Here is a 24,177-nt window from a genome sequence, read left to right as displayed (position 1 = left end):
CTGGACTTTTACTGAGCCCTGCCATTAAATACTCATAGATTAGTTACTTCCCAAGCTTTGTTATTTTCCCTGTTTCACCAAAATCATTGGTCTTGCTGTTGTTACATCTTTGGTTAGCGATCCTAATAACTCAGCACTCCATCTTTTATCTGAAGGGTCTCTCGGCGTGGCAGGGCACCATTCAGTCTCCCAAAGTAAAGCACGCGTTGTACTATGACAAAACTGGAGTTGCAAACACAGAGGCCAAGGAAGTCACAGACGGGAGCTTCTCTGCTGCTGTGTGCAGGGCAGGGGCTCAGGAAGCCTTTCCAACGCACACAGTTCAGAAATGCGTCGCAAGACATTTACGTACAGATAACAAACTGAAACTACAACCAACCTTACCATCCTCCTCTGTTATTGCATCAGCAAGGTCAGTTCAAAGCTCTCCACTGCCTTTCCTTTTCTTCCAGTAAGCACAACAAAGCAGTGCAATGCCTCAACTGACTAACAATACCCACTTCTGCTCCTCAGAACAGTTTATAGTAAAAGTTACTCCAAATTGAGATATGATCCACCTACGCTACAGGTTAGCAATGAGGAAAAGCAAACGTTTAACTTAGAAACAACACACATAGCCATATAAATAAAAAATACACAAATAGCAAATAACTGCTCTCCAACTCATCTTCTATTCTGGGCATACAGTTGCTTTGCGACACTCAGTGGAGCCTCTGAGGTACAAGCAAGACCCAAACCCAGGGCAGGCCCAGTCATCCCACCAAGCAGCACAGCTCCCGCACAGCACCCAGCTCTGTGAGCTCCTACACAGACCTTAACTGGTGCAGGCAGGCAGCAGGAAAGTTAACCCAAGTTTATCCCAAACCAGCATTCCTTGCATACATTTCTAGGATGTAACCAGGTTTGTTAAGACTCCTCAGCACAGCAGCAAGGAGTAACACAGAGAGAAACCTATTATAAGGCCTTTTTAACATTCACAAGGGCAATTTCATAGGCTTCTGCCACAGCCCAAGTCCCTCTGAGTACCCAGGCCACAGCTCCCATCATCACAGTCCCAACCCCCACAACGACAGCCAGCCTCAACCCCTGAACTCCAGGCTTAACGTCCTTCCCAGGCTGGTAATTTAACTGATGGAGCCCACAGAAACATTGCTTATTAGCTACAAAAAACAATCAGCCTTAACACATTCATAAACACTTCCATTTCCTGTAATTCCCACGTGCACACTCATCCCTCCTGTGTTTTATGGATTCTCTCCCATCCACTTCTGACCCTGTCCAAGTCAAACCACACAGCTGCTCTTCTGCTCTAGCAGTGTGCCCCAGCTGGCCTTACTGCTGTCTGCACTGCAGCAACAGCTGCTGCTGCCCAGCTGGGACTGCACGCCCTGGGACCTGCCCGGAGCTCCCCAGGAAACTGCAAAATAAAGGACATGTTTGTGGTCTTAATGACCATTGCTTAGACTCTGGGAACAGACTTCCCCACAAAAACACAAGTTACATGTACCAAACACATAACTGTAGCTCATTAAATCTGAAATTAAAAGAGCTACATGGCATAGACAGAATGTAGCATCAGATTCAAAGCAGGCCAACACTTTTCCAACTCGTAGAAGTGGCACTGGGCCTCAGAAACAGGATTTCATTTTCTCTGCAGTTTGCAGAACCTGAATATCTTAACAAACTCAAAGACTTATATATATATATATAAATCAATCAATATTTAAGTAATCTACACAAAGATTTCCTTGAGGGAGACAGATCTGCAGCCATGCTCAGGGTCAGGCTAAGCATGCCACACAGCAAGTAGTGCTGGGCAGGAAGTGCACACAAGTCACCATGAACAACCATGTGGGATCATGGCTACACTATGAAATCAATTGCAGAGTTTCAGACTATTCCTATTTAAATGATTGCGCATTTTAACTTCAACATGAAGCAGAAGTTCCAACACACTGTAAAACTTCGACCAGCCCTGATGCTCTGCTCTCATGCTGTCCTCAGAAGGTCTTCTACTCTGCCTGGGAGGAAATGCCTCTGCTCTTCTCCTCACTTTCTTACCGTATCTGAACTCTGCTTTGTGTGGTTCGCTTCCTGCTTTTGGGCAATCCTTCAATCCCAGTGAAAGGCAAATCCCTTATGGAGGAGTAGTGCAGATCAGAACCACCAGAAGACTAATTTACTTAATATCATCAGATACAAATTTGATTATCTTCCAAGTCGGGACCACCCCTCTGTCCATGCAGCAGCCACTCTCCTTGCAGTGTCACTTGTTTCAGGTGCCACATCAGATCCCAGTGAACTTTTCCAACAGCGTAGCTTGTTTCAAAACATATTAACAAGAGGTGTTCAGTGGTTATTTGTATTTGCTGGCCATTAGTTACAATCCCTTCAGGGAGAACTAGATTCACAGTGGTTGGATTACACTGCTGGACCCCCATGAAGCACACACCACTTTTTTAATCTAGATTAATTCTGACTGATTTTTTTTCTAAAACCAAAAAGCTGCTTTACGAACCCCAGCCACAGAATACTTCTCGTGATAAACTCTAGAAACAGATTCCACAGAGCCATTTACAGCTGATATAACTAAAAGTGAAGTAATATCCATACTTGTCAGGCATAATAATTATGACCTAAAAAAGGTTTCTTAGAACTGTCTCCATCTCTTGATAGGAAAGGAAAACACAACGTACCATACCAAGCACCCAGCTCCCTCTTCCCCCATAACTCCCATTCCACCACTTACAGCAGAACAGCACACACAGTGCTATCACAACAGCATGGAGCTGCTCTTCCAGTGTGGCAAACACACCTTACTGCATGAAATGTTAGAAGCCAGCAAGGATGAGCACAGAAATACAAAAAAAGCAGCTCAGTTATGAATTGCCTCATTTTTCCTCTACTTTTCATCCTACATCTGCACAGCCAGTTCAGCATGCCATGACAGTAATTGCAAGGAATTATTTCACAAAGTGAGATTTAAACCCGTATTATCCCTCCAATGCAAACCTGGCAGGCTGGGAGGTTGGGCAGGCGGTGACACTGCTGTGTGGAGGGATGAGGGCACAAAGTATTCCAATGGGAATTTCAAGCTGCTATCCCAAACTTGTTTGGAGAAACTCACAGCTCCTATCATGGCTTATCTGGATGACTCCAGCAGAAAGTATTTTTCAGAATGATTTTTGTTTGGTCAAGTGATGCAGGCACTCTTTGGGTAACAGTACCAGAACGCTCTACTTAAGCTATTTTCTCTTAGCTGCTGAGAGAAGGCTCTACGTGCTTCAAACCATTTTCAAAGCCGGTCTGCAATCGTGCACTGGATGTGAATTCTGTTCTTTCCCTCCCACTTCCCTGAGTTACAGAATGAAGCAGCAATCAGATAGTTTGTAAAACCATTCCCATATTTATCAGCCCACTAGTAACCTGCCTCTAATGCTCTACTCTGATAAATCGTTAACAAACATCAAATAAATTTAATCAGTTCACAAGATGAAGAACAACTGGAAGGAAACCTGAAGGCACACTTACGTTGAAGCTTCAGAAACAGCAAGCCACAAAATGACAAAAAAAATCCAAACACTCTGCACATCATGAGAATGCTCATCCTTCAGCTGTGCTGGACAAGAGAAACAAGACTCAAACAACTCTGTCACAGTACATCTTATCTGTTACCTGGAAGAGCTCAATCTGTCACGATGCTGGTGCCAAACACGATGAAAGCAGGGTTCTTCTGGGAGGTGCCCAATCCATCTCAGGGCCCATCTCCACACGTGCTGCTGCCTCCCCCCACCTGCACGCCGGGAGCCCCATCACTGCAGCCAGGAGCCCCCCTGGGATGATGCTGCCCCACATCGGCCACAGCAGCCAGGCTGTGCAGAGCTCCTTTCCTGCTGCGGCTGATCCCTGTCACCACATTGAAGCAAGGGCAGGTGGACCCCAGCAGGGCCCGGTCCTGCACCGGGCAGCAGCCCACAGCACTCGCACCCATCCCAGCTGCCATTTTGTTCATGTATACTTCTGTAACTGTGATACGCTGTGGCTCTGGCAAATTATCCATCATTGCCACTCAAAGTCTTATTAGCGAAACAAAATAGAAGAACAATTCCAAGGTTTAGGTACAAACATGGTCGGCATGATGTCAGAGCTCTGACCCCACCACACAGCCGAGGTGGATCCTGGGCTCACAGCCCCTCTCCAAAGCTCTCCTGCTCCAGGTTCTGCTTGCTGCCTACAAACCCAGTGCATGAGAGCCCAGAATTTCCAACACTGCTGATTTAATAGACGCCATCTGCTTCAAAACACATACACTTGTGCTAATGACATCATCCTCTTAATACAGTGCAAAGAGGTTAGCATTTAAATAAACAAATTGTTTATCAGATCTTTTCTTCAGCCCCCCCAAAAACCCCACAGCTGGATTAGGAACAAGACCAATAGCCAACACTTTCTATAAGGAAGACACATTCATTTATCTACATGTGAACAGCCTAGATGTTTCCAACTAACCTTCCTCTAGATCTAAAGGGGGATATATCTCTGTTTTAGCATTAAACCACCTCCATGCAGAAAAACAAGGCAACCGATGAAAGCAGAAGCATCCAGGAGGTGATGGAGGTTAGATTTGTCTAATTAAGCCAAGAAAACTTCGATTTGCACAAAGCAATTAAAACCGATACAAGAGGGAAGGGGTAAGACACCTCAGTCACGAAGGCCACAGCTATCTCAGATGTGAACCAGCACAGCATCACACCGTAAAACCTCTTACTTTTAGCCCTGCCTTGAAGCAAGAATGCCAGCTGACTCACCAAGCAATGGAGAAGAGGTGCTTCAGAAAAGCCTACCTACAAACTCACTGAACAGGGACCTACTTAACAACAGATCTGAGAAAATTACAGGACAGACTTTGCTGCAGCACCACCTACAAACCACGAGCACAATGGGCTGTCCTGTAACTGGAAACATCTTCTCAACACCGCAGCAGCTAGTTACTGGTTACAAATACCAGGTGGCTCTTCCAAAAACAGTGGAATCACAAACCCAAAGATGTATTTATCATATTTATTTTAACACAGTTCTAACCTAGAGGTCCATAAGCAGTCAAACTACTGGGCTTTCTAAGAAGCACTACTAATAAGAAGTGGCTAAAATACTCCTCGATCTATTCACAAGTATCTTGAAATCATGACATTATTTATATATTTATTATTTATATGTGTGTGTGCATACGTAGGCATATATATACATATCTAACTATGCATCATAAGTGCACTTGCTACTCTTAGCATGACCACACTGAGCACGTGCTTCACTGAAGAGGGCTGCACCCTCACAGCCCTGAAGAAATGGACAAGAGCTCCATGCAAACACAATTACTTTGTAGAGAAACGTTTCCTTGAAATTTCTGTCACAGCCCATGGCAGCATTACGTGATACCAGAGTCCACCCTCAGGGAAAACAGCCAGAAGCAAGACTAAGTCACATCTATTTAATTCCCCAAAGAGAGTACGTGAGGTGAAGCTGTACAGGCTCAGAGCCTGCCTCAATGAGCATTAAGAGAAAGCCCTTTTTTGAACAGCTAAACTAGATGCACACACCTGCAGGAGGTAAGCTTGCAGTACCTAGCAAGTACCAGAATAAAACTAGATCCAAGTTATTCCTTTCACACTGAAAACAAGTGTGTGTGTTTCTTGGTTTTTTTGTTGTTGTTGCTGGTGTTTGTTTCTTTTCTTTCAGGCTAAAAAGCCTTGTTCAGATAAACTGATGAAATAACACAATCTGCCTATAGCAGAAGGTCAAAAAATTCCACTTCTTTCAAACACTTCTGGTGCATGATACTCATCAGTAGGTCACTCCACATTGCAGGAACGAAGCAAAACAGGGTTCTAAGATAGTTATAACACACGTAAAACAGACACATAACTTCAGCTAGGGGCACCACAGTAAAGTTGACACAACACAGCTACAGTTCCAGTTAGGCCACTGCGCTTTCAGTAATGGCACAAACCTTTCAGGGACACCTGCTGGTTCACACAGCAACTACTGTAAGAATGTCAAAGAAATAACTTGATGCATTGAATCTAGTCAAGTTCCTACTAGTCAAGACTACCTATTAGTGTAAATGCCTGTTTTTAGAAGCATGAACTGAAGCATAACCTATTCTGCCAAGCACAGCTCAAAAGTAACAGCAGTCCATAATAAACATCTTTGCTCATAGCACCCAGAAGTCACTAGGTAAGTTCTTCTGTGGTAGTTACTTTTTTTTTTTTTTTTTTTTTTTTTTTTAAATGAGAAACAGAGGAATTAAGAGACCACTAGTGAATATATCTGCCTTTTTAGACAGGACAGAACTCACCATCTCTCTATAATAAACACGAGAGAAGAAATCCAGGAGCGTTTTGACTAATACACATGGCTCTGACACACGGAAAGATCTTCAATTGCCATCACAGTTACGTACTAGGCTGGGAAGCAAAAAAAAAACAAAAAAAAACAACCACTTTATGTGAAATCCAAAATTATTATTTGTTACTAATGACAACTGATTGTTATTGTCTCTTGTTTCACGTATTTAGGCATAAGCAGCTTTTATTTGCAGGCTAACAACTACTCCAGTGTTCACTTGGAAGAAATGTTAACAGCCCTCCCACAGCCTTTGCCATCCATTTGGGAGGCTGCCCGGGGGGCCACAAGAGCAGGGGAACCCGAATGAAACAGAACGGTTTGAGGAGCTCTCTCTCTGTGCTACAGTAGTTCCAACCTTCCTTGGTCGTGAGCACCAGAATGCGCCTCAGAAGGCCGTGTACAAACTTTGCAACGTACACATACAGCACAGCTCAGAGCTACAGAGAAGCAGGGGTTCTCCAGCTGTTCCTCCACAAGAGGGTACCCGTTACCATTAGCCCCAGTGGAAGCTGGTTACAGAGGTCTCAAACAAAGACAGTTTGGGTAAAGACAGACAGCAGAATAACCCAATAGTAGCCCCACTGTTGGCAAGTTGGATAGGCAAGAGTTGACAGCAGGTAAAGAACACAACCCATGCACGTAAGTTTGGGTGGAGCATAGGAAGCAGCACAGGGAACAGGCTCAGGCATTCATGACAGACCTCGGTATGCATTAATGTCTTTTTCTTTTGTAGAAGAGAAATTAACGCGTTACTGCCATACAAGACAGTAGCTTCAATCATTTCAAGGGCAAAAATCAGCCAAAGTTATAAGAAGATAAGAGTTCTATTGGATCCTTCATTATTCTCACCTTGGCTTCATTCGTAGACATAGGGATTTAATGAATACAGCCATTAACTCCTGTAACATCTACTCCTCTAAGTAAATGAACTTTAAAAAGCCACTATCCTTTAATTTAATTTTGGGCAAATCAGCACCGAGGAGCAGTCTCATCTGCAGCACCTACCATCGAAAACTGGACTCCAGAACCGAGAGACCCAAGAAAAACAAACCGTCAACTTGCTTCATAGTTGTTTGTTTTCAGTGCTGTACTCACTCTGAACAACACTGAATTTGGGAGCAAACACCATTAACTACATCTCGAATAGCAGGCCACTCAGAAAGCAGGCCTTTCGAGGTGCTTCATGTGATCCCTTTTGTATTCCCCAAATCCTTTGTTCTAATGCCTTTCCTACACAACTTTACGTCTCAGCATTAGTACTGCCCTCACGCAGAAGTATGCACAGTAATGCTCTTACAGAGCCAGTCCACTGAAAAGGGCTTCCAAAATCTTGAGATGTTATTTTGTATGAACTTGGGACATGACAAAGGGGAGGGCAGCATAATTAAATCTGCATGCTAATGGGAGTTGCCTGCCCTACTACAGGCACCAAAGCAAGCAGGGATGCTTCACCACTGCATCCACCCAAAACCCAACCCAACCAAGAAGTTATATGAGCAAATAGTAACACTGAGCTACAATACAGGGGTTCTCAATAACTCCAGAATCTTGTGTGTAAAACGCTCGCGCCAAACTTATAACTCTTGTTTAAAGTGAAATAAAATAAATTCAACAAGTGAATATCTAAGTTGATATATTGAAACGGGCAACAGACAAAACAACTGGCTTTGCAACGGTGACTGGTCACTTCCCACTGCCACATACATCAAGATCCACCCTGCAGAAAAATCAGCCTCAAAACAGTGAGGTTTGTGTTGCTGCATCCTTAGATTCTTCCCTAAAGAAGAGACCTCATTGTTACATCAATTAGTATTCTTCCACCCCAGCAAAACGCAAGGAAAGGGGAAAAAAAAAAAAAAAGCCATGAAAGGGTAATCTAGCCATTTCGCAGCTCTGCCTCCTTACTCCACCCAGTCTCTCCTCTGCTCAATGGCTGCACACAGCATCCATAAACACACTCAAATCAAAAGAAACACACAAAATAGAGAACCCTAAGAACAAGAAAGATTTGCAATACATCTATTAGAAATATTTTCTTTGTTTAGCTCCCTAGTGTGATTTCCCTATTTAAGAAAATGACTCGAAGGACAGACAGCGTTGTGATAGCAGACCCTCCCTCTTCCAAAAACCAGCTGAATGCTGCACAGTCATTTATGAAGCGATCATCACTGAACATAGGCTCCTTAGCCCCCCACCTCCTAATACCGTATAAACAATACTGTCACACAAATACATCCGTAAAGGGGTCTCCACATAAAAAGAGAATTCAGCCAGGTCCACGCACCCAAACATTTATACTTAGAATAAAATAGTGCTTATTCAAGATTTTTTATACAGCGTCAGTAACCTTCCCCCATCCCTGCTTGGGGATTCATTGTGAATTGACCTGCAAGGACCAAGCCCTCTGCTGCAGCACTACTGGCAGGGAAACATTACCGGTGAGACTACGGCAAAGAAAGGGGAGGCAACGCTCCGCTACCGCTATTAAAGGTCAAGCCAAAATGCATCCACCTTAAAGAAAAAAAACCGTCAGAATTAAAAATCTCACCTCTCCACCCCAGAACGGAGTAACCCCGAACTTCGTAAGGGAGGCACCACTCCCACCCAGAGCCAGCAGCAGCCCGCCGTGTAACCTCCCACCCGAACAAAAACTGGAAAGCAGCGATAAACGGAGCGACGGAGCGGAGCCGACCGCCAGCAAAAGGCTTCGGAGGAACCGCGCGCCTGCGGGCAGCGGAGCGACCCCGGGAAGGAGAGACCGGCCCTCCCCACCCCGTTCTGCTGCGGCTGGCACCGAAGGGCTGAGCCTCCTCCCGCCCGCTCCGCCGCCACAGGAAAACGGTGGGAGCGGAGGATTCCTACGGCAGCGCTCCGGCCCCGTTTTGTCCCCGTGCCGCAGCGGGCCGCGGCCGCCTCCCAGGCAGCGCCTGCTTCGCCCTCCGCAGGGCCGGCGGCCGGAACAGGACGAAAGCCGTCGGGAACGACGGAGAGAGCGCTCCGCATCCCCCGGCAGGCACAGACAGACACACGGACACACAGCCACACACACACGCACCAGGCTCCTCGCCCGGCAGCGTCCGACCGCAACCCCGCCGCCCCCGATCCTGCCAAGTCACCGGGCGCAGCGGAGCGGCCTGCAGGCGGACACAGCGCCGGGCCCGCCGCCCCGCTCCGCTCCGCTCCGCTCCCCCCGCCCCACCCGCGCCGCGGCCCTCCCGCCCCTCCCCGCGTTCCTGCTAAGTCACCGGCGGAGGGTAGCGCCGGGCCTGGCGGCGGAGAGCGGCGGGGCGGGAGGCGGGGAGGAAGCGGAGGAGCCGCGCCCGGCCCCGCACCCACCGCGGGGAGCGGCCGCCGCCCGCAGCCCCCCGGCCCGCCGCCTCCCCCGGTCCCTCCTCACCGACGGGCGCGGCCGCCATTTTGAGAGCGAGCTGGAGAGAAGGAGGGAGGGAGGGGGCGGCGAGGGAGCGGAGGGCGGGGAGGAGGGGAGCGGCCGCCGGACCTGCACCACTAGGGACGGCCTCCACGGGGCGGCGGCGACAGGCGGGGGAAGGGAGGAAAAGAACGGAGGAGAGCCGCGGCCCCAGCCTTACCCGAGCCGCCACTGCTTCGCTGCGCTCCTCGAGGCCGGCGCCGCCCGCCTCTCCCGTCCACGGGCGCGGCGGGGTGCGGGGGATCCCGGAAGCACTGAGCGCTGCTCCGCTCCGCGCTCTGTCAGCGGCGCCCCGGCCGCCAGGAGGGAGGGAGGGAGCGGCGCGGCCCGCCGGATCACTGCGCATGTGCGGGGCGGGGGCGGGGACGGCCGCCCGCCGCCATCTTGGAAAGCTGAGGTGCGGGCCGCGATTCCCGGCGTGCCCCGCGCCCACCGCCTCCCGGCGTGCCCCGCGCCCGGAACGGCTCCGGGTATTGCTGGCCCGGCCCCGGCCTGGCCTCGCCCCATCCCGGCCCCATCCCGGCCCCCGGTGGGAGCTGTGGTTCCTCTGAGCGTTCGCTGTCGCGCCTCCCGCGCTCTGGCTGCCCGTCAGCCCGCCGGCCCCTCGCACCTTTCACCAGTGATAACGCAGATCTTCGTCTGTATCTGAATGAAGGGTAAAAACGTGTTAACGTTCAAAACGACGCCACGAATGTCAGTGAAGAGAGTGAGGCAGGGCGAGGAAGGGAAAGGCCTCGTGCAGAAGATTGTACATCGTGTGTAGCTGGGAGCGTGGCGCAGCAGGGCCGTGCTGAGGAGAGGCCTGCGCTGAGCCTGCTGCTGCCTTCTGTGGCTCTGCCACACTGTGCTGCGCAGGAGCAGGGCCATGGCATGTCCTGGCCTGTGTGGAATCTGCTCCTGAGATAGCGATGTTTTCAGTGAGTAGCTCTGCCCTGCGGGCCTGGAGTTCCAGGCTGGAAGGAAGCGTGTCGTCGGTGGCCTTCACCTCCGTGTGAGAGCAGATCTGGCTGTGTGCTGTGCGTCTTGCTGCTGCACATTCAAACAATTGGTTGAAAAAAGTGCTTTGTGCTTGGAACGGGAGGTTTTTAGAATCTTCTACAAACACGGTTAGTAGGGGTTTGTAATCTCAAAATATCCTTGGTTTAATTTGTCAGTGTTCACAATAGTAAACTGAGGCCCAGGCTACAGATGATTTAACACGTGTGTTCCCAAGAAATACTGACAGAAGAGGGAATTGCCTGCCACCTGCCTCAACTGCCACTGAACAGTGCTCAGTTAAGCAGCTGTGTGTATCAGAAGCCAAATTCTACCTGCAGTTTCTGATTATGCAGTCCTTATGGTCTTCAGTGATTTGTCTGTGTGACAGTGAGAACTGTCCTTTACCAGGCGCTTTGCAAAATGTTTTGTGTTTGGCAAATGAGAGATGAGCTGGCAATAGACCCAACCAGTATAACTGCTTAATCACAGTAAATCCAGGTGCAAAACAAAAAGAGCTCTGCTGTTAGAGGAAACAGTTACATGTGTGTTGCTATTAAAGGTCAGTGACCAAAGTCACCTCTAATGTGGTTCGGCCATTTTTCCCTTCCACTCTGCCAGCAGTTTGGCTATCATAACGTGCTGGGAGGCCACACAGAAGCCCTGCTGAAGTCAAAGGAAGCATCATGCAGGGCTCTTGCCGTGTCCATATTGCTGGTTGTCCTGCTGCAGAGTGTTGGGCTGTGCAGGTGCATTAAGCACATCGTACCCGAGGTAAAGCACACTGGCTGCTCCCAGCCATCTCCTTGTTCTGTGTGCCTGAGCGTGGCCTCCAGGAGGCCTTGTTTCCTAGCCTTCCAGGAACTGAGATCAGCCCAGCCAGTTTGTAGCTCTCCAGAAGCAGCCATCAACTGCAGCCAGTGAGCAGGATATCTGCAAAAACAGCCTGACATTTAGGATAAGACTCTGAAATAGTATGCCAAAATTATATTTGCATTATTCCAGTCTGTTTGCAAAGCAGGCTAAACTGCCTTGAAATTTCTCAAAATTATAACAAATTTATATCAAGTATTTTGGGATGCATATTGTAAGTGATAATTAGTATTTACTCATGAAATTCAATTAATTTTACAGAGACTGATAAATTTTCCCAGTGCTTTTATGAAATAGATATTTTATTCTCCTTCCACAGATGCCCTTCCTTGTACTACCATCACTTGGTACTGGGATGAAAAAAATCCCAGCTCTCAAGGCAGCTAAACTATACAGCCTCAGAGCAGAAATGTTCTTGACAATTTCCTTGATTGCTACAGTGTGTCTTGGTGATGGAAAGACTGCACTCTCAGATCCCTCATCAGGGACGTGTGGGTACGAGTTGTGTAGCTCATTCCGATGCCTGCTTCAGATTTTCCTGTACGATATTCCTACAGTAAATGTTTTCATCTTGTGCAGAGGCCCTTCGGAGCGAGCGCGCTGCCTGCAGTAGATGTTTTGCTGTGAGGGCTGTGGTGACTGCGTATTTCAAAAAGGTACATCAAACCTCAGAGAGGCACTATTTTACTAACCGCAGAATCATTCATTGATAACCCACGTTGTCTGTGAGTGAAAGCTGTGATTAACATTCCACCTGGGTAGATACTCATGTAGCAAAACATCTGTAGTGATTATACTGCTGTAATGAACTAATTTACACGTTGCAAGTTCTTCTCTGTGCCTGACCTACAAAAGATGTGATCTGTCACAGCTACAGAGCTTTGGAAGAAAGTTGCCCAAAACACCTGCATGGGTTTGAACAGAAAGTTGGTCTCAGTTTTAGGTTGGGAACAAAATCTGGTGACACGAATATGGTTGTGACAAGGTGTGTAAGCATACACCAAAGGAAAATTAATTTCGAGTTACATCTTGCCATTCCATCTAATGATTCAGCAGGCATGTCTACCCGTGTAGTAACCCGTACAAGAAGCGAGTCTTTTCTCATCTTTTTGTTCGTTAGTAAATAGTGACTTCTTTGTGGCTCATGCATGACTTCTTTCTTTTCAAAGTTTTCCACTTTCTTATTTCTATAGGTAGAACAATGCGCAGAAGTTTGAGGCATTGTATTTTTGGGAAACAACTGAAGATATTAAGAAGAATTGTTGTTTTTGCAACACAAATAGAGAGAAAATACCTACGTATGGGGAATTGTTTATGTTCCCAATGAAAGCACAGTATAGAAGCATTCAGATTCATTTCTAATTTTGGGGGTTGGACTCGATGATCTCTGGAGGTCCCTTCCAACCCCTACAATTCTGTGATTCTGTGATTCTAATGTGTTTCAGATTTTAGGAAACATTTCTGCAGTACTCGTGTTACCTTATCTATATATTATTAACATAAGGAAGCGGGCAGTCTATCATGGCATTCCTCTCTATCTGACCTTATGACAACATTAAAAACAAGATAAGCAAATCCAGGCTCTAACGTGTTTCAGTACTGAGAACCTTGGTCTGTTGCAAAGTCTGCACCCATTATAGCAGATTTTTTTTTGCTGAAGCTGAGCCACTTTTCACATTTATTCCAAAGAATGTAAAGTGATGAAAGTTCTGTTTCTTCAACTAGGAGTTTACATGGCTGTGTTTACTCTGTTTTGCTTATCAGCTGAACTGGTCATCACACACAGGTTATACGGCCTTCATGCTACTATCCAGGACTGTGTTATCTTTCTGCACTCCGATTCATTAATCTATTTCTGTGGATATTATTTTCATGCTTACTTTTTGAATACTCACACGTCAGTTCACCATCTCCTTTGCCTGGAGCCTAGGGGTGAAGGTCCAAGCGCAAGCAGGACGTCATCAGCGTATCAGTTTTATTTTCCCTGCTGTGCCACAGCAGAGCACCTTGCATAAACTTTACTGTTTACCTTTGAAGTGCGGCGTTATCTGACATGTAAGCCTGGCTCATTTGTTAGTCACAATCTATCTGTGGCTCTTCAGTGTTTCAGTGACTGTATGATCCATTTCTGCTGTGCCCAGCATTTCAACCACATCCACTGCGACACAGCGTGGTATCATTTCGTGATGGTGTGAGGAAAGCACTATATAGAATAACCATGACAAAGTTTTTAACATTATAGCAATAATTACATGTATTTCTTGTCATACACAGAGATGTTTTCTGTTTCCAATTTTTAAAATCAATATATAGAAATTACACTTATTGAAAGGATAAATATACTTAATTTTTATACTTTTATTTAATATTTTTTAGCATATGATTCCTTATTTCTTCAAAATATTTTCTAAATTGAAGGCTTTATCAATAACATGTAAATTCCAATTAAAAGTATTGTAAAGCATTGCAGAGATAATAACAGATCTGCTCCTCAGTCTAGTTGGGTGTGCACTTTTTATGCAGAAGACGTGCACAGTTATCATGCAGATGCAGAGGTGCACTACAGCTGAACGTGTAGATCAGGCCATCATAGGTTCCTGTAGCTAACTAGAATAATTTGGGTGCATAACTACCTGATTTGCATAGGAAACTGCTGCAAAAGCACACAAAGATATTTTAAATCAGATAAATCATTTGTCAATCTTACAGATACGTTTCTAAGCAAATTGCAGATGGAAGTAAGCTAAATTTGACATTCTCTTTGCAAGCCTTTGTTGTACTTCAGCGTCCCTTTTTCATTCATACCTACAGCCTTCACAAATTACACTTTAAAATAAAATGAAAGAAAGCATGCAGACTGTTAGAGGAAGTGATATAAGGGTACTTCACAAATTGGTTCATCAAAGTGAAAAAAGCAACTACAGCATAAGAGTTTATCAGCATAAAGGTTGAGAAAAGCGGACCCAGGCATATTAGTAGGAGGCAGCAGTATTAAAGAAGGGGAGCAGAAACTAACATCCGTGTATTCTTAATCCGTGGTTATCCAAGATTTGGATTAAGCTGCCTTCTGGAGGCCCTTTTTGTATTGGAGTATTTACCTTTGGTCACGGGGATTCTACTTTTAATGAGTTCATATTTGAGAAAAGACCAAGAAAACCTTTCTGGTGAGGATTTCAGCAGAACTGCTGCTGAGTCAAAAACACAGTTAAAGCAAAGCAAATTGCTGCCTTTATAATTCTTTAAATTCCTTTGCTGATTATAGTAATGTGTAAACAGGCATGCTATTACTGCTGACACTATCCAACACCCCTTCTAAGTTCTCTTCACTTTGTTTCTTTTCACTTAAAATAATAAAGCATTGCTGACAACACTGTGTGACATTGCTTGCATTTTTTGTGATCATATCCAGCGAAGGCTGGTTTCGCTGCATTCAGCCTAATATTAAAAGATGTCCTCGTTATTTCATGCTTTTGTAATTTATTGTTAATACACAGCCCACAGAAACCTAGTATTTGCTTCTAAGTTAAGAGTTTCCTCTAAATCACTTTAATCCATATGTATTTGTTGTCCATTGTAGAATCACCAAAAGTTATTTAAATTTTGGCGTTTACAGCAGAAATCTGTTGCTCAAGATATGTAAAACATTAGGGAAATATTCCCTCTGTCCTGCCTATGCTGCAGCATTCTAAACAGCTTTAGTGTTAAATAAGGTTCAAGTACCTTCGTGTTCTGTTTTCATGGCTCCATGAAAATTCAAATCCCTTTGATTTTTTGATCCCTATTTTTCATTAGAGATAAAGGAAAAGAAAACCATGTGCTAAGTACAGCTTGTGGCTGTTAGAGGGAAAACTTATCAACAGTTACTGACTTTGTAATCGTTGCATATACTGTTGACATAACATGTTTTTGTTTCTCACAGGTGCAACAGTGAGCTGTCAAAGACTGCCTTGCTTCTTCTCCAGAGCAACCATAAACTTTACAACTGAAATTACTGGGAAGCTGATGGGGATTTGTAATACATGTGCTAAGGTAAGTGAGAATCCTGGCCACGTGAAAGACAATCTTTAGTTGTATGTCTTTTCTAAGCAAAATTATCTTCCCAAACAAATATTTATCCCTTAAGAAGAAAATGAATGCCCCTGTCCTGACTGTCTATTTAACTAACAGATCTGCTCCAGTCCTTAATAAACTGACCATCTATTACCCTATTGAAATCAGCAATGTTTTGCAAAAAAATAGAGCTACTTTGAAGCTATTGCTTTGGCAAAAATAGTTGTAAATGCCACAGTGATGCCATATTTTTTTAAGTTTAGAATATTTATTATTATTGGAAAATTCCAATTCTATTTTAGATTAGGAAAGTTTTAACTATTATTCTTCAGTAACATCATGGATGTTACTGGTCTAACCAGAAGGCTTAGGAATTAAAATGGATGTGCACTGGGATTGCTGGCAGCTTGTAAGAAAGTGGTCCAGATGGAGAATTTTTCTTTCCCATAGGAAGGAATATTGAAGCTTCCCAATGGCCAGGAGGTGGTCATTCATAATGCCCTGCGACTGCAAAAGAATGTGCCATGATCAGTCCGTGCACAGATACTCACACACCCTACTGAAATTACACGTTTGACGTGTTCTTAAAATGAAACTTTCTGAATGCAATTATTCTTATTAGTTGTGCTGTGATTCAGTTTTATGCTACTTAGTAATGAAATGCTTCAGTGGAATTTGGCTATTCTTCATAGCATATCTCATGAGAAAACAGTGACCTTAGCGTGCCTTTCTACCGCCTTTTTTCCTCTGGAAAAAATCAGCCATAATTAATATAATGTTACACAGAAGGGATGGTAAAGAAGGACCACTTGGAGACATTGGCTATCACAGTAGGTATTTTCCAGTAAAGGCACTGAAAATTGTAAGTGGAAGGAAAAAAAATTAAATTTCAGTGAAGAGCAAACAGAGAGAGAGAAGACAGTGTGGTGGGATGCTGTTAGTGCTGGGATGCTACACGACTTAGATGAGAAAGAGGAGGATTAGCAAAAAAATAAAAGGCTGCAGAGGCAAATAAAGTTGGCTGCCTGGAGAAGTGGGATAAAGGTAAAGCAATACTTCGGCGTGTTGGAGAAGGGAAATTCTGGGCTTATGTTTACTGTAATTCCACTGCCTTCCAGAAATATTTCCCAGCATTCTTCTCAAAGAACAAACGAGGGTAGGAGAACAACAAAAAAGGTTTTGTGATTGCATTCATCTGAATTTGAAAATCTAGAAAATCTAGATTTTCCAATAGTGTAAATTGTCTGAAATGTTATTGACAATGGGACCATAATTTGATGGCACCGTGAAGAAAGTGAGGCTTACTCCCTTAGTACATCACTGTGCATTTCTATAGTTAACATAATTTTACTAGACTATTTAGAGATAATTACATGGAGTGTAAAACAATGTCCTTTGCCCATGTGGACATTCAACACTGAAACCTCTAAATGACAGAGGCAGTAAAACGTTTCATTCTGTAGTATTTCATTCTGAAATTCTTTAGTTAATCTGTAATTATCAACAGTGAAGAAAATAGTAGAAAGAGAGAATGTCTGTTCATTTCTGGATAAGTCACAAATGGTCAGTGCTGAGCGGCAGTGATGTGTGCTATGCTTTGTTCTGTCAGTAGTGCATCTTCTGGGCAAACCATTTACCCTCTTCTGGAAATTTTTTCCAACATTTATGGCAGCTGCATTATTAACTCCTGTTTTTGAAGTTTGTTTGTATTTATTCTTTAGTAGATGTCACAACAAAAATAATAAGAACAAATGTTGGAAAAATTAGAAAATCAGTAGTGAAGTTCTAGGTGACTGTGACAGAATAATCTACTTGGCCTGTCATTTTTATAAAGTTAATGTTCACTCATACTCTACTGCAGACCTTGGTTTCAGTTCCATTGTTTGTTCAGAGCATTTAGTGCCCTCAGCAACTGCACTGTGTTTATGTATATCATGAGAAAAAGGTAGGCTTCAGCTTGTGGCATTTCTTGGCCAGGTTAGGAAAAAAAAATGCTTTGGAAAGTGTGCATTTTCTGCATCTCTCTGCTGTATTTTCTGCATCCATTCTGAATAGGAAATTAAGCAAATTTTGTTAAATTAATGTATGTTGCCTAAAAATGTATGAAGACTGAGCCTGATTGTTTTCCGAGCTGTCTTTGAAAAAAGGGAGTCGAATTTTACTCAAAGACAAAAAAGTAGCATTTAACACTGATGTATTTCATGCAGGGAAAACTTGCATTGGCTGCAGGTAGAGCTGCTCTGCAATGAGATCCCAGGTAGGCAGTGGCGTGCTGTATTGAGAGGCTTCACAGTTTGGTAAATTATTGCATGATTGAAGAAACGTGGAACATAGTGGTCTCAGGAGATGGCAAAACATTATTTCCATAGTCTTTGCCCTTTATTTGACATAAGTACTCACCTTGGCTCATCCAGTAATGACATGGAAGTTGAGCTGGGAACAAAGCGTGGGACTGGTGATAAAAATGGTGAGATTCCATTTTTTGCTACTTTAATGTACGATTAGAAATTGATAATCCTAATTTGGGATTGGGAAGAATTTCTAATTGAGACTGATTTACTAAATCTTAAAAAATGGGAATGAACATCTCTTTGATTCATTTACAGAATCCCAGTAGATTTCCATTTGGCCTGGAGAGTTTTCTGTCCCCGTTTTCAGACTTCATTGTGTTATCTGTATTCACTTCTTTATCTTATATGGCAGCCTTTTCATTATTAAGCAGGCTCAGTGAAGGATACACTAAATTAGAACATTTCTGTCCTTTTACAGCGTAAGACAGCACAGAGTCTCTCCTAAGCTTTCTGGTGTACTGGTACAGAAAAAGATATACATGAGCTGTATCTAACATCTAATCTGTAGTTATCTTCTGAAATGCTGCATTTTCAGAGCTACTCTCTTACTTTTCAGGAACAAACAACTTATATCTGTTAAGAATGTCTTCAGGAGGATGTAACAGCCAAAGATCCTGACAAGTCAGCAGAGAAGGACTTGAGTAATATAACAAGGAGTTTGAGTTACTTGTGACCCTTTATATCTCAAGACTTAGAATTTGTCAGGCTGATGGTATGCAGCACGGATAAAAAGAAAGGCCTTTTTTTGGTACTAATTTGGCAATATAACCTTAATTTAAAAAAAATATATCAAAAATGGGGAGGGTGGAGGAATGGGCAACTGATTGGCATGTTGTGCCAGGGTAATTCACTTAGACATGACTGCTAAAAATTGAATCACGGTAAGGCAGAAATAACTAGTATGGGAGTCTGGACAAACAGCTGTAGCAGATCAGTAGTTTTTTCTGTAAAACTCACCTTTCTGTAGGCAACTGCAGATCTGCATGAACAGCATTTGCAGCTGATAAATGCCTGTCTAAGAGCTCGATTCTGAAGCTCAAATAAATGCAGTTCCATCAAGCACTTGTCACAGAGGCCACTGCAGCAAACAGGAGAAAGTTAAGCACCACAGAGACTACCAAGAATTACTTCAGTGAGTTGGAAAGTAAAATTAAGAACAAGAAAAAACATTTGGAAGAAGTTGGGAAAAGTGGTTTGATTGTTGGAGTGCCTGATGTCCTTGAACAGACCTCTACTCTCCCCATCTCTACCTTCTCTGTCCCCTGACGCAGTGGATACTTTCGCCTTTTATTTTAATGTGTACAGAACTGGGCTTTATGTACTAGCGTAGCTTTCAGAAACATTCTTTGAATGTAGAGAAAGATCCTTAGGCAATTCCAGCAACATAGATTTTATTTTCATTTTCTGGAGAGAAAAAGAGAAAGCGCTGAAAGCACTGATGATAACATTTCATATTAAAAAAAAATTAAAAAAAAATCATGTAGTATATTTTAAATGTCTAAGAACAAATATTCAAGGAAAACCAAAAATCTTTTCACCTTGAATCTCAGACACAGTCTCTGGATCTGTAACCTGCCAGTTTCTTTTGTGTTCACAGGCAGGTACCTTTTTCAAGCTGCCATTTTTAGTTTTGGTTGTTTTTCTCATAAGGGAATCCTTCCATGCTCCAGGTTAATTATGTTTCTCTCCTCTCAAGTTTCTTTACTACCCAGAAATTTAAGCTAATGCAGTCTATTTTAGGCTTTTAGAAGTGCTCAGTGCTATGATATCTGTGCACTAATCTGCACAGATTATACAAATCAGGGATCATCCTAGCACATAGTATCTTTTGGCTGGCCTGAACAGTTGTCTCGGAGTAGTACTGCATTGTGCTATGCAGAATGTGTACATTTTAATGAGATGAGTTAATCCCTGTATTCTTGGAAAAGACCTTGATAGTATTATCTGACTTTACTTACAATACTGTTTGTATTAGAGTACACAGAGCTATTCTTGGTCTGCCAGATCAGTTAAAGAAAAACAGCCTCTTACAGACAACTAATATTTAATTATTTACAAGCTACTAATCAGTCACTGCAGTGAGTTCAGAAACTAGAAATGACTGCTGCATTTGCTGAAGGCACTGAAACAAAGAGTAGTGGTGACACTGGTGAGGTCCTAAGAAAGAACTCGCTGGCATTTTCCAGTTGCAGAGTCTCAGTAGCACTCAGCTCCAGCTTGGGTCAGTATTAGCAGTGACAGCCAAGTGACTGAGCTGCACACATTACTAAATAATGCCAAATGTCAGAGTTTTCTAAAGAATCCCTTGCCTGCAGTTGCTGCCATCCTTGTCCATAGTGCAGTCTTCAAAGTTCGTTAGCTGACAGCAACAAGTATTTCACCGACTCCTAGGAAAACAGCTCCTAGTTGTAGTTGTTCTGCAGCCCTTTTTCCGGTTGAACTCCGTCAGATTTCACTTTCAAAATAATTAACCTGGACTTGCAGGGAAGGTCTGTAGCCTGGATTTGTACTTGGGAGCAACCGGAACTCCTGCCTGAATCTAGACATATAATAACTGCAGGTTGTCAGTATTCTTAATGGAAGATGGACAGAGATTTGGACATTAGAAGAGCACTGTAGCTAGCTTTGTCACCAGAGAAATATCAAGCATTTCCTAGATTTTATTTATTTGTATTTTCAGTATAAAGTTCAAAAAAGAACCACAAAAGTAACTTTCACTGCCTTGTAGAACACTTCCCAGTATCTGGAATAGGAGAGCATTTACCTACACATCTTTGGTAAGAAAGCTGGAAAATATGAGCAGAATGTATCTGAGGAGCTTAACATTTCAGTACTTGTATACTTCTAAGGTTTTGAAGTAATTAATTTTCATGGCTTAGCTTGCAGTGCTTTGCTGTGTGACACTGACAGTACTCTAGAACCCTTTATTGATGTATTTTTGTTCACTTCAGATTTCTTTTCCATTACTACTTTGTGGAGTAATTTACATATATGCAAAATGAATGGAAAAAAGTCAAAATTGTGGCCTTTCTCACTGAAGTTTTGCAAGTGCTAATAATAACACAGAATGCATGGCAACTGTGGAATCTAGCCTTCAGGCGAGAATCCAATTTCACACAATTCTTGTCCCGTCCTTGTTTTGGTAGTATTCTTAAATTATATCAGGACTTTTTTCACAAACTAAAAATCAGGCAGCAAGCTACCATTCAAAAATCATTGCGAAAGTCACTGACTAACATAAATATTTATCCATAGCATTGATAATAATAGTGAGAAGCAAGACAGGATGGAATGGGAGCTTGGAATATCGTAAAGGAATTGGAGGAGAAGGATAGAAGCTCATTTCCATTTAGCAATTAAGGAAGGGGTCCGATTTTATCTGCTGCATCAGACGGAGGAAAGAAAAGAGAGAAGGGGCCGTGAGCTGGGTGTTTCTTTGTGAGCATCCGAGTTGTGGGGAGAAGGATCAGTGGAGGAATAGTGAGAAGTAACTGTCGATATCCGCAGTAAAAAATGTCTTAGCAGGCTGGCAGTCAGCTCGTCAGAGATTCTGTAGCCCTCGTATTAGCCAGGTGGCCAGTTCCCCACTTAGCCTGCCAAGTGAGTTGATCATCATCTAGGAGCCAGACAGCGCCAGGTGGCCAGATCCATCACTCAGCATCCAATTAACAATGACACTGGTTCCAAGCCAAGTGGAAAGGCAGCTCTGAGACGGATAGGGAGCATCGCTGCACCACCAGTGCAGACCCTATGTCAGGTCCAGCTGCCTTGAATTTTTATAGAAAGCTTTTTCTTTTTTTTTGTTCTTTTCCTTTTTTTGATTCTTTAAGGGTTTTGTGGTTGTTTTTTGTTGGTGGTGGTTGTTTGGGTATTTTTGCTTGTCTTTGAGCAGTAAAGCTGTCTAAATCTTCTCACTTTCACCACTATTTTCTTTTATGGCAGTTCTGTGCCTAAGAGCAGATGTGCCACATTACACATGATCTCTCCATGCTAGAAAGAAACTACCAGGTCATTTACCTTCTGAGCTGCGTTGGAGTTCTAACCCCATTAAGCGAATGCTAACCCATGTCTGGTGCTGGATGTCATGGCACAGGTGGATCTTGCCTGATTTCTTTTTTAATTTCTTAGCAAGAAAGGATCCTTCACTCTTATTTCACCACGAACCTTAGATATAGGAGTAGTTTTTGAACTGTCTTTCATACTGTTTCAACCTTACATAAAAGCAATTGTATTTCAAAGGCTTTTCCATTTCATTAGATTTTCTAAGAGAGATCCCTTCCATTTGTTTAAATGGAGATATGGAATTCATTTTTATTTTATGATGATGTGGGTATAATCATGCACTTACTAGAAAGCTCTGGAGAAGAGTCAGAATTTGGAAGATAGCCCAATGAATGTGATAGTTTATTAGGATTTGTTGTTATCCACACCTGTGACTGTCCTGCATGAAGCACTCTTCTGTTGGGCCTTTGCCACCAGAGTGAAGCATGTTTTCAGTGTTCTCCACTCCCTAGAAATCAGATTGAGACACGTGAGTTAAGAACATTGTGGCAGTTTTGTGAGCATGTTGTGAATAAATAGAAGTCTTCAGTTTGTAATGTCTTGCATGATATTTAAAAAATGGAGGAAGGAGAATACTCAAAAGTGCAGCTCTGTTTAGGCCCCTCTCGCGGTCTGAAAACAGTGTTCCACCTTTGGGCTGGCAGTTAGGGCAAGATCAACAGTTGTGAATGAAGCATGCCGACTGGTGAGAAGTGAGATGATGGTTTATAGGAATAGAGCTACATATGGCTTGAAGGATGCAGCAGTTTGAGCTGCAGCATCCAGTGACTCATGGGCCACTCAGGGAAGGTGCACTCAGGATGAAGCCTTGTCTGAAATCTCTGTGCTGCCACTGTAGTTAGCACCAACATAAAGCTCTGATGGAGAACACATATTGGGAGTTTGTGATTGTACCTGGGCAGCCACAGTTAATAACATTTCAAACAGTTTAACAGGCCAAGTAGTGGGTTTGTCCTATCTGACTGCTTAGTTGTGTATTAGTACAAGAGCCTGTGTGTAGGAACAATTGGCTGCATGGAATGGAGATACCATCTTGTTAAAGAGAGGTGGTGGTTACCTCACCTGGCAATGAAATAGAGAAGATCAGCATTCACTGAAAGCTCTCAAAGACTTCATTCAGTTGAATCGTGTAATACTTCTCTGTAGCAGATCTCTCAGTGATAAGACAGGAGTGGTGGTTTTGATGCATAACTCCTTGAAATTAACACAACCTCCCAGCATTTTGGGGTGAAGGAGTCCATGAGTGGCATGTTGCTACCTGGAGTTGGCTCACAGTAGGGATGCATTAGTCTCTCACCAGTTTCCATAGATGCAAAATGGAGCTAACAATGCTTAATTATCCACTTTATCTACTAAGTAGGGTTAAGGCTGGGGACATTGTGGCCATTTAATTACTCTTTGTAATGAGCTCTGAAAGAAGTGACTTACAGCCAGTACGGCGTGAATCAGGCTGCTGCCGGGCGCTCGGCCGAAGGGCGCAGCCCTGTCGCGGTGCCAAACGCCTCGCATCATCTGCTCGCCTCCCCCTTGCCGCACACAGCTGTGACAGTAACAATTATGCTGGGAGGAGTGCGTCTATCTGTGGCATTTCCACCCATTTGATCCCCTTCAGACAATCACAAGGAGGTGGGGTTTCTGTCTTGCTTACGTGTCTGTGTTTTCAAATGAGCCTCTCGTGTTGCCGCTCTGCAGTCAGCATACCGCCAGGCTGCTCTGCGCTGCGTACAGCCCAGTGTCTCCACCAGCTGACAGCAACCTGTGGCTTGGCAGCTGCAGGCGGCTCCGTGCCAACACCGCCCACCAGGATGGGACGAGGCCCTCCGCTCACACCCCGCTCACCCCAGGGCACCCCACTGCCCTCTGGCCATGCGCAGCGAGGGAAGCGAGAGAGAAGAGGCTTCGCTGGATCAAGCTGTTCTGATCAGCGGTGGGATGCAGCCTCTTCGAGGGCTGATAATTACTGCACCGATGCTGCTTGCCTCCCCCACCAAAAGTGCAGAGCCCACAGTGTGCATCAGATTTGCCTCTGCC

At 44.0% G+C, this 24,177-nt stretch overlaps 1 protein-coding gene and 1 long non-coding RNA gene across 5 annotated transcripts in view; one reads left to right on the top strand and one right to left on the bottom strand.

The window, feature by feature from the left end:
• Positions 1-10,095, bottom strand: part of PAFAH1B1 (platelet activating factor acetylhydrolase 1b regulatory subunit 1) — a 29,020-nt gene extending 18,925 nt beyond the window's left edge. The window contains exon 1 of one of the 3 annotated variants that reach the window (XM_042879530.1): positions 9,996-10,095. The gene's annotated coding sequence lies outside the window, so the exon portion shown is untranslated. Of the gene's footprint in view, positions 1-6,355; positions 6,464-9,802; positions 9,872-9,995 lie in introns of those variants that run through there. The other 2 variants (XM_042879529.1, XM_042879531.1) reach the window with 2 other exon arrangements.
• Positions 10,096-10,351: 256 nt separating this feature from the next.
• On the top strand, positions 10,352-23,940 carry LOC122184460. 2 transcript variants are annotated; one of them, XR_006180564.1, is made up of 7 exons: positions 10,951-11,584; positions 12,003-12,178; positions 12,263-12,339; positions 15,603-15,712; positions 17,941-17,990; positions 18,641-18,796; positions 22,027-23,940. It is a non-coding gene; the product is annotated as an uncharacterized LOC122184460 (long non-coding RNA). The 2 variants fall into 2 exon arrangements; XR_006180563.1 differs by lacking the exons at positions 10,951-11,584; positions 12,003-12,178 and adding an exon at positions 10,352-10,941 and having other exon boundaries at positions 18,641-23,940.
• The last annotated feature ends 237 nt before the right edge of the window (positions 23,941-24,177 follow it).

Source organism: Lagopus leucura, unplaced genomic scaffold (assembly GCF_019238085.1).
Source record: "Lagopus leucura isolate 7727_CA_CO unplaced genomic scaffold, USGS_WTPT01 Super-Scaffold_100024, whole genome shotgun sequence".
Taxonomy (NCBI): Eukaryota; Metazoa; Chordata; class Aves; order Galliformes; family Phasianidae; genus Lagopus; species Lagopus leucura.
Note: the sequence above shows the minus strand (reverse complement) of the source record. Positions and strands in the feature narration are given on the sequence as shown.